Raw genomic sequence first — 9,375 nt, forward strand, 5'->3', positions numbered from 1 at the left:
GAGGGCTCACTGATGGGGACTCAGGCCGAGCTCGTAAGTCATATGGTCGGCGGTTATATGTGGGAGCCGTGGGGTGCAACCACGAGCAGGCGTCTAGCCCTGTCATTAGATTTGGGCCACAAGACTTGGAGGGTCTGGAACTACCCCACGACGATGCTCTCATAATCAAGGCATTTATTGCTAACAGCCGAGTAGCTCGGGTCTTTGTGGATACCGGGAGCTCGGTCAATATTTTGTTCAGAGCTGCATTCGAGGAGATGCAGATTGATGCCGCTGAGCTCCAACCCGTAACCACTTCTTTATATGGGTTCACAGGTAACGAAGTCAAGCCCATGGGTCAGATCAAGCTGGCCATATCCATGGGCACTGAGCCACTGGTGCGCACCAGGAGGAGCACCTTTATAGTGGTAGATTCTCCTTCCTCCTACACTGTCATCCTGGGAAGACCGGCTCTACACGAGTTCAGGGCTGCTGTCTCCACTTTTCATCAGAAGATTAAGTTCCCGGTCGGCGAGCGGGTCGGAGAAGTCAAGGGAGAGCAGAAGGTGTCCCGTAGTTGCTACATTGATATGGTTCGGGTGGAGGCGCGCAAGAGCAGGAGGACTCAGGATGGTGGTGTGCACGCTATCCAAGAGGAACCTCTGCCTATTGCCGAGGAGCCTATCCCTTGGGAAGATATTCAGTTGCATACTGACAGAACAGAGAGCATCACTCGCATTGCTAGTGACTTACCACCGGAGCTTAAGTCGGAGCTGATACAGTGTCTGATCCGCAATAGGGATGTTTTTGCTTGGTCCCCGGAAGAACTGCCCGGAGTCACAAGCTGCATTTAATACCTGAAGCCAAGCCAGTCAAGCAGAAGAAGAGAAATTTCTCTGTCGACCAGAATAAAATTATCCGAGCTGAAGTGGAGTAGCTCAAGAAGGTGGGACATGTTCGAGAAGTGCAATTCCCGTCCTGGCTCTCTAACATTGTATTAGTAAAGAAGCCTAACAACAAGTGGAGGGTGTGCATAGACTTCCGCGACCTCAATAAAGCCACCCCCAAAGACTGTTATCCTCTCCCACGGATAGATCAGATGGTGGATTCAACTGCTGGCTGTGAGAGGATATACATGATGGACGCTTATCAAGGATATCATCAGATACCTTTAGCTAGGGAGGATCAGGAGAAGGTTAGTTTCATAACGGCTGACGGTACTTTCTGCTATACGGTCATGCCATTTGGACTTAGGAATGCTAGGGCCACCTACCAAAGGATGATGGACAAAATCTTTCGGAGTCAGATCGGGCAGAACGTTGAAGTCTATGTTGACGATATCTTGATCAAGTACCCCCTGACGTCCAGTCTAATAAAAGATGTAGAAGAAACCTGTGGGACTCTGAGACAATATGGTGTAAAGCTGAATCCTCTGAAATGTCTGTTCGGGGCCAAAGGAGGGAAGTTTCTGGGATATATGGTGACTGAACGGGGGATAGAAGTCAATCCTGAGAAGGTTCAAGCACTTCGAAACATGCAGATCCCTCAGAATCTGAAGGAAATGCAGAAGTTAGTAGGCAGGATAACGGCGCTGTCCAGATTCATCTCCAGATCTGCAGATCGAGCTGCGCCCTTCTTCAAAGTGCTCAGGAAAGCAGCTAAGTTTCAGTGGACGGAAGAGTGCACACAGGCCTTCGAGGAGCTGAAGCAATACCTGGAATCTTTACCATCGCTGTTCAAACCTGTTGTTGGAGAACCCCTTTGGGTCTATTTATCAGCCACCCCTGAGGCCGTGGGGGCCGTGCTAGTTAAAGAGCAGGACAATGTACAATGGCCAGTGTATTTTTTTAGCCATCTATTGAAGGGGGCTGAGTCTCGGTACACAGCCCTGGAGAAGTTGGTTTAAGGACTTGTCCTCATGGCTCGGCGCCTCCGACCGTATTTTTTGGCGCATCCTATTACCGTCCTGACAAACAGTGCAATGGGTCGAGCTCTCACCAAGGTGGAGGTAGCAGGTCGGCTTATCAAATGGGCAACCGAGCTAGGGGAATATGATATACAATATCATCCCCGAACCGCGATCAAAGCACAGGCTCTGGCGGATTTCTTGACAGAGGTTTATCAAGCGGATTCAGAGGAGGTTTGGAAAGTTTATGTAGACGGGTCTGCTACCCATCATGGAAGTGGTGTAGGTGCACTTCTAATATCTCCGCAGGGAGACATTATGCAGCTGGCTGTACGGCTAAATTTCAGAGCTACAAACAATGAGGCAGAATATGAAGCCCTATTAGCAGGTTTGCAAGCAGCTCGGCATGTGGGGGCAAGCCGAGTCGTAATATATTCAGATTCACAGCTAGTAACTCAACAGGTGACCGGACATTTCTAGGTAAACAATGAAAAGATGCAAGTTTATAAGGAAGCCTATGAGAAGATGAGGAAAGATTTTAAAGAAGTCACAGTCACTAAGATTCCCAGGGCGGAAAACGAAAGAGCAGATGAATTAGCTAAAATGGCTAGCTCCCTGACCACTTGGGTACTTGACAGATCTATAGCACAGACCTTCCTTATAGCTCAGATAGATCTACAAAATAACCTGGGAGGAGTAATTGATTGGAGGGCGCCCATAATAAATTTCCTCCAGCAAGGAATTGTACCAACCAACTTAGAAGAGGCGCGTATGCTCAGGAGACAAGCTCATTCTTATGTCATGATTGGAGGTCAACTGTACAAAAGGTCTTTCTCCAGACCTCTGCTCAAGTGCTTGAATATGGAAGAAGCAGATCAGGCCTTGAGGGAAATACATTTGGGGTGCTGTGGCAATCACGCAGGTGGAAGAACGCTGGCTCGGAAAGTACTACTGGCCGGGTATTTTTGGCCTACCCTGCAAAAGAATGCACAGAAGCTGGTGAATACTTGTTTGTCATGCCAGAAGTATCAGAACTTGACGCACCGACTCACAGAGCTACTGAGAACTTCTATAGTGTCTTGTCCATTTGACCAATAGGGTATGGATATTGTGGGACCTTTCCCGATGGCTACAGGGCAGAGACGCTTTTTGTTGGTAGCAGTAGTTACTTCTCCAAGTGGGTAGAGGCGGAAGCTCTGGCCAGAATTACTAAAGATGTGGTGATCCAGTTCTTGTGGAAGAATATCTTTTGCAGATTCGGCTTGCCTCATAAGTTAGTGTCGGACAATGGCAGACAATTCCAAGGGCGCAAGATACAAAATTGGTGCAAGGGGTTCGGTATAACTCAGGCCTTTACTTCGGTGGCTCATCCTCAGAGCAATGGTCAGACAGAGGTGGTCAATCGAGAAATAGTGCGAGGGCTCAAAGTCAAGCTGGATCACATGGGAGGTAATTGGGTGGATGAGATGTCGAGCATTTTGTGGGCTTATCGTACGACACCCCGAGAAAGTACAGGTCTGACACCTTTCCATTTAGTATATGGCAATGAAGCAGTGGTACCTCTGGAAGTCGGGATACCATCCGTCAGAAGAATGATGTACGACGAAGGGAACACAGAGCGACGGCTGGCCGAACTAGATTTCATCAGCAAAATTCGCGAACAAACAGCTGCCAGGCTGGAAGCCTATAGACAGAGGATGAGACAGAATTATAATAGAAGGGTGATCCCCCGATTCTTCGGAGAAGGAGACCTAGTCTGGAAGCAGGTGAAACCCTTAGGGGAAGTGACAAAGTTGGCGCCTCAATGGGACGGACCATATAAAGTTATCAAGAAGTTGGCATCAGGGGCCTATTATTTGCAGGATGCTCAAGGAAGGAAGCTAGATCGACCTTGGAGTGCTAACTACCTACGGCCCTATCGGGTTTGAGGGATGCTGACTCTGTTGGTGTAAGCCAGGCCAGGTGAAGGGCCTGGAGACGGTAGGATAGTCAAGTAAAAACTCAAAGATACGTATGTACATGTAAAAATCTCATCAGTTTAAGCAGTTGGTACAGATCATTTAAAAGGGGCAAAGATCTCATCCGAAAAGCCTTGAATGATCTTGTCCTGATCCAAGAAGTCTGCGGGAGGGATGGAGTTCAAGAAGTTCTGTGAGTGAAGTTGCCGGATAATTCCAGCCGCCGTGTAGGGTACGGTTGCAGAAAAGCGTGCCCCGGCCTGGGATAAAAATTCAGGAGAGCTTAGATATGACATTCGACTTTGCACACAACGATCATTCTCTCCTTCTTGATAGACCGCCAGGGCAGTAGATACTCCCGTCAAAGCCGCCCGAGACTGGGATAGTTCCGCCCTCAGAGCCCTCAGTTCAGCCCCTTGAGTTTCCAACTGAGCTGCCTGAACCTCCAATTTATTGTTCCTCTCCTCCAGAAGGGTATCCTTGGACAGTATTTCCTGAGCCTGGTGGGCTAGTTGTTGCTGATACCCTGCCTCAGATGCAGCTCTTTCCTCCTTCAAAGCTTGGAGCTCATCTCTGACCTGTACCAGGGACCTTTTCTGCCGATCGGTTTGATTGGTTAAGGCTTGGATTTCTGCTCGCAATGCATAACTAGCTTGGGCTGGGTCATTCAGTTGTAGCTCTAATTCAGAGACTCTCTCTCGGAGTTCTTTGCTTTGATGATGGAGGTTGTGGAAAGATTGGTTCAGAACTAAAGATTCTGCATGAGTCTGGATGGAAGATATAACCTTCAGTTAAGGCAAATTAATAACAAGTGTAAAGTAAGGGGTACTTACTTTAGCCCAGGACTTCGAGAACCTATCCATCTGGACTAATGGCGGCGCGCTATCCATTTGACTCAAGCTCTCCGCCCACAAGCTGCCAAGATAGCCTTTCATCATCAGAAGGCTCATGGGGACGTCATGTCGCCGAACTAAAGCAGCTTCAGAAGGGATAGTAGTTTTGTAACGATAATGGGCGGAGGAGGAAGGTTGAGAAGGGCCGACGGCAGAACCAGGAGGAGCAGGAGGTGGCCCGAGAATGTGCTCAGTTGGCGCTGTGTCATGACGCTCGCCTGAGCTGGTTTCTTCAGCAGGGGTAGGGGCAGAGCGGAATGCCGTTGGTCTTCCCCTGTAAGGGTTGGGAGAGGCTGCGAGATAAATGAAACAAGAATGAAGAGGGGAGTGGTGTTGGAGCCAGCCACGGTGGCAACGGGGAGCGATATTGTAGTAAAAGGAACAGGATCAAGCATTTGTGAAGTTAGACCTGGTCTCCGATGCCGTCTGTGAAGCAGGGGTTGGTTGTCAGAGTCAGAATTATCAGAGTAAGGCTGACCCTATGGAAAGGTTGAAGCACCCCTGTCTGTGGCATCCCGACCGGATGAGCCTCGAACTACACGATGAAGGGCTCCGCGAGCACGTCTAGAGGCCCGGGGGGCTCCTCGGAAGACGCGTCTGGCCAGACGGCCGGCTTGGGCACGACCCCGACCTTGGCTCGGGGCGGCAGGTGAAGGAGAAGCGTTGTGTGAGGCGGGGTTGGAAGCAGGCTGAGGCGCTGCCCCAAATGAGGTGGATCCAAAATGAGGGAGTAGCCTCCTCTCCAGGATCACCCGACCGCGCCGCAGTATTTCCAGATCACTGAGGGGCAAAGGCAGAGCCTCCGATGAGCGATACAAAACCTCAGCTATAGGCACCAACACGAAAGGTCAGCCTAACAGAGAAAATGATCGAAAGGGGGAGCTCAGCACGAACTTACCTAAGGAGTGCGGTGTCTCAGGAGAAGGGGGGGGGCTCAGCCTGAAATAAGAAAGTAGGTCACCGGACAACAGTCTCGTTAGATTCAAGCGCCAATCCTCCATCCGGGTTGCAGCCATAGTAAAGGGGAGGTCCATGTGGAATTCCTCCAGTGTTGGAGGTAAAGGCAGCTCGGATTGCCAATGCATAGGCCAGTTTGTTTCCTCTGCAAATCGGAGAAAAAAGAACTTTTTCCTCCAGTTAGCGCTGGGAGAAGGAAGAGGAGAGAAGAAAGCAGTGTGACCGCGAGCTTGGAAGTAAAAAAGACCGTCAGCGTGCCGAGCAAGAGCGAAGAAGTAGTGAAAAAGGGGAGCTGACCAGGAAACCTCACAAACTTCGCAGAGTATTACGAAGCCATACAAAATCTTTATGGAATTGGGAGTCAATTGACCTAGGGGGATCTTAAAGTAGTGGCACACTCCGGATAGAAAAGGATGTGGGGGTAGACGAAGGCCAGATACAAATTGTTCAGTGAAGAAAGTACAAGAACCCGGCGGAGGATCGAAGTATAGGTTCGCACCAGTAGGGATGATGGGGCGGAAGCTAGTAGGGATTTCATAAGTATACCGTAGGTCATCCCAATCCAACTCAGCAAAAGTCGAAGCATCCGGGAAGTGCTCCGCTAACAGGGAGGACCAAGAAGAAGAAGTCATTGCAAGAGAGATTACCTCCGGAGGGAGAAAGAACAAACGAAAAGAAGAAGCCTGGAGAAAAGGAAGGATCTCGGGGAAGTCTCAAGGGAAGTCGGTCGGCGGCGGTGACGTTTGAGTGCCCCGTGGTAATGGCGAGTCATAACAGAAGGAAGAGAGTAAGAATATACTTATAGGTATTGCGGAGGAAGGATATTTTCGTAAGTCGACAATGGACGGTGGATACAGGGGCGGAGATAGGCAGGGAACGCCTTATGAGGATCCTCGAGAATATAACCAGGGGCATTATAGGAAAGGCAGAGGCTCGAGATACGAGGCACCTCGTGAGGACAAAGGTGTACAGAAGGGCCGTCAGAAAGATAGGCAGATCAGATCAGCGGGCTTCATGGACACGCACCAGAGACAAAAAGTAAAATCTAGCTCACGTCGAGCTCAGTATAAAAACAATTATTGGAAGAAGAGCAGCGTAGCAAAGCACAATAAGCAAAGGCGAGCTGATTACTAGAGATCAGCGGATTAAAGCCGTGGACGACCTGCTAAGAACAGAGGCGAGCCAAGGATGCATGGAAGGGAAGCAGTGTGACCATCCAGATATAAGGGCGGATAAATATAATCATCAAAAGTTTAGCAGGACCACATAGATAAGTACAGTCATGAAAGATTCAGCATCACCGCATAAATGTTAACATTACAGCATATTGTCGGTTACACAACATCCAGAGGAGAGGGTGCAGGGTCAGTGGATGCCAACGGAAGGAGCACGGGCTCGGCCAGCACTGCGGAGGAAGACGCAAGATCAGCATACGCTTCAGGAACGGTAGCAGGAAGAGCCTGGGCAGAAATATCAATGGAGGTCTGGTCGGCCGCGAGGGGAGGAGCCTCCAGAAGGAAGAGTCCGTCATCCGCTTCAAAAGAAGGAAAAGTTTCCTGCGGCAATTCCCTAGATAAGCGAGCTATGTCCAGAAAAGTGGCAGGGGATGCCGAGCGTAGAAAGTCTTGCTCAAATGCCTGTCTGACCCCGCCAGCGGCCTCGTGACATAGCAGCAAGATCATCCAGCTCCCCAGCTTTCGGAGGAATACGGAGGAGCGGATATAGGCTAGTCTGTAGGCTTTCAGCCGCTCTGGTTCACCAGCCTGGTACGCTTCCAAACTGTTCTTGTTTTCGGCACCCTCAGCGCGGGCCACGGATAGGTCGCTCTGGCCCTGGGATGCTGCTTCCTGGGCCTTCAGGCGATCCGCTTGCAAAGACTGAAGAGTAGCTTGGCAAGTTTCCCATTGAGTTCACATAGTTGCCTCCCTGGCAGCGGAAGCAAGAGCCAGAGCCTTGGCATCAGCCAGTCCCATTTGCAAGAGCTCCTGACTTTGCCGTAATAGTGTCAACTCAGCTGACCGGGAAAGCAGCTCTACCTCTTTATTTTTCAGCTCAGAAACTGCCGTGCGATGGCCCTCCGCTTCAGAAGCCAATGAGGACTCACTCGTCTTTAAGGCCCCCTCCAACTTTTGCAGCTTATCGAAGGCTGCATGGGAGATGGCTCGGGCAGAGGCCGCAGATTCCCCAGCGGCACGCAGATATGCATCCAAGTTTCCCAGTGAAGGCTCAGGAGGAGCTGAGGAAGCCACAGAAGGCTCTAGTTCCCGAAGGCGGGCCTTGAGCACCGCATTCTCTCGCTGAAGCTCGGCCGCTTGTTGAACAGTACTCAAACTCACGGAATAGGTCTGCAAATGGCCATAGGAAAGGAAAGGAGGTTACAGAAATGCGTGAATACCCAGGAGAAGAAAAGGAGCTTACCGCTACCAAGGAACGGGCGATTTGATCAAACCCCTCCAAAGGGGAACTGCTCTCCCAGAATTGACGATTTTCTGATTGCCAGGAGGTAGCCAAGCCCCCATAGAAGTCAACCCTACCAAGGATAGAAGATAGGGCGGCAGCAGGTGCATAAGCCGGATCGGTCTCAGAGGGAAGTCTCCAGGAAGCCTCGAAAGCTAGCTCCGTGGAAGGCAGTTCATGGGTCGGTGAGGCTGAGCTTGTAGGCAGAAGAAGAGGAGAGGCTGAGGGAGTCAGCGAGCCCTGGGGCTGGTCGCCAGAGGGCGAAGGCGGGGCATGCAATAAGCTCTGGACCGATACCGGAGCTGTCAGGTCCAATGACAGGCCTGCAATTTCCAGATCAGAGGCATTCTCCTGGGCCAAGCTTGTATCCGAGGACCTGGAAGGAGAAGAGATACCAGCTACACGTTGACGGCGAGGGGGTGGTAGAGAAGTTGCGGTGACCGGTGCCACTCTTTTGCCCTTGCGCGCGAGACGCAGCTTCATAGTAGGAAGGGGAGAGGGCACTTGTCCTGCTGGCGATGGCTCAGTTGCAAGGCGATCAGAGACTCGGAGTGGGGTTGAGTCTGCAGGGCTGGGGGCAGGTGGTTCAATAAGTGTCGAGGTGGCCACTGCGTCAGAAGCTTGGGGTTCCGAAGGCTGTAGGCCGATGGAAGCAGCCGGATCAGAAGATAGGCTTTGTGTTAACTCTTCATTCAGAGCTTGCAGAACAGCCACAGATGATTTTTCCTGGCTGGCAAAAGAACGGAGAATGACAGCCACTACAAAAATAAGAGGAAAAAGCACCTCAGTTAGCGAAGAACGGCATATAACAAATAGCAACTTACCAAAAGGAGCTCCGATTTCTGTTGAAACAGGGCTAAGACCAAAAGTGTACAGAATGCCTTCTAGCATCAGCACAGACAAGCGAACAACAACACCGGTCAGCTTGTCCGAGGCTGTGGAGCAGGTAGATACATGAACATGTGGAGGGAAGTCCGTAGGAAGGATGGAACACCATTGGGAAGACCCAGCTAAGGGGACGGGGGGCTTAAGAAAGAAAAAGCGAGATCTCCAACCTTTATTGGAAGAGGGTAAGTCATCAAAAAATTTATAGCCCGGCTTGGCCTATACGTTGAACACCCCCGGCTCAGCCCGCCTGAAGGAATAGAAATGGTGGAATAGTTGAGCGGTCAAGGGAATTTGATAAATGCAGCACAAGATGATGATTCCGCAGACGACTCGGAAT

Source organism: Zingiber officinale, chromosome 10A (assembly GCF_018446385.1).
Source record: "Zingiber officinale cultivar Zhangliang chromosome 10A, Zo_v1.1, whole genome shotgun sequence".
In the NCBI taxonomy this organism is placed as follows: Eukaryota; Viridiplantae; Streptophyta; class Magnoliopsida; order Zingiberales; family Zingiberaceae; genus Zingiber; species Zingiber officinale.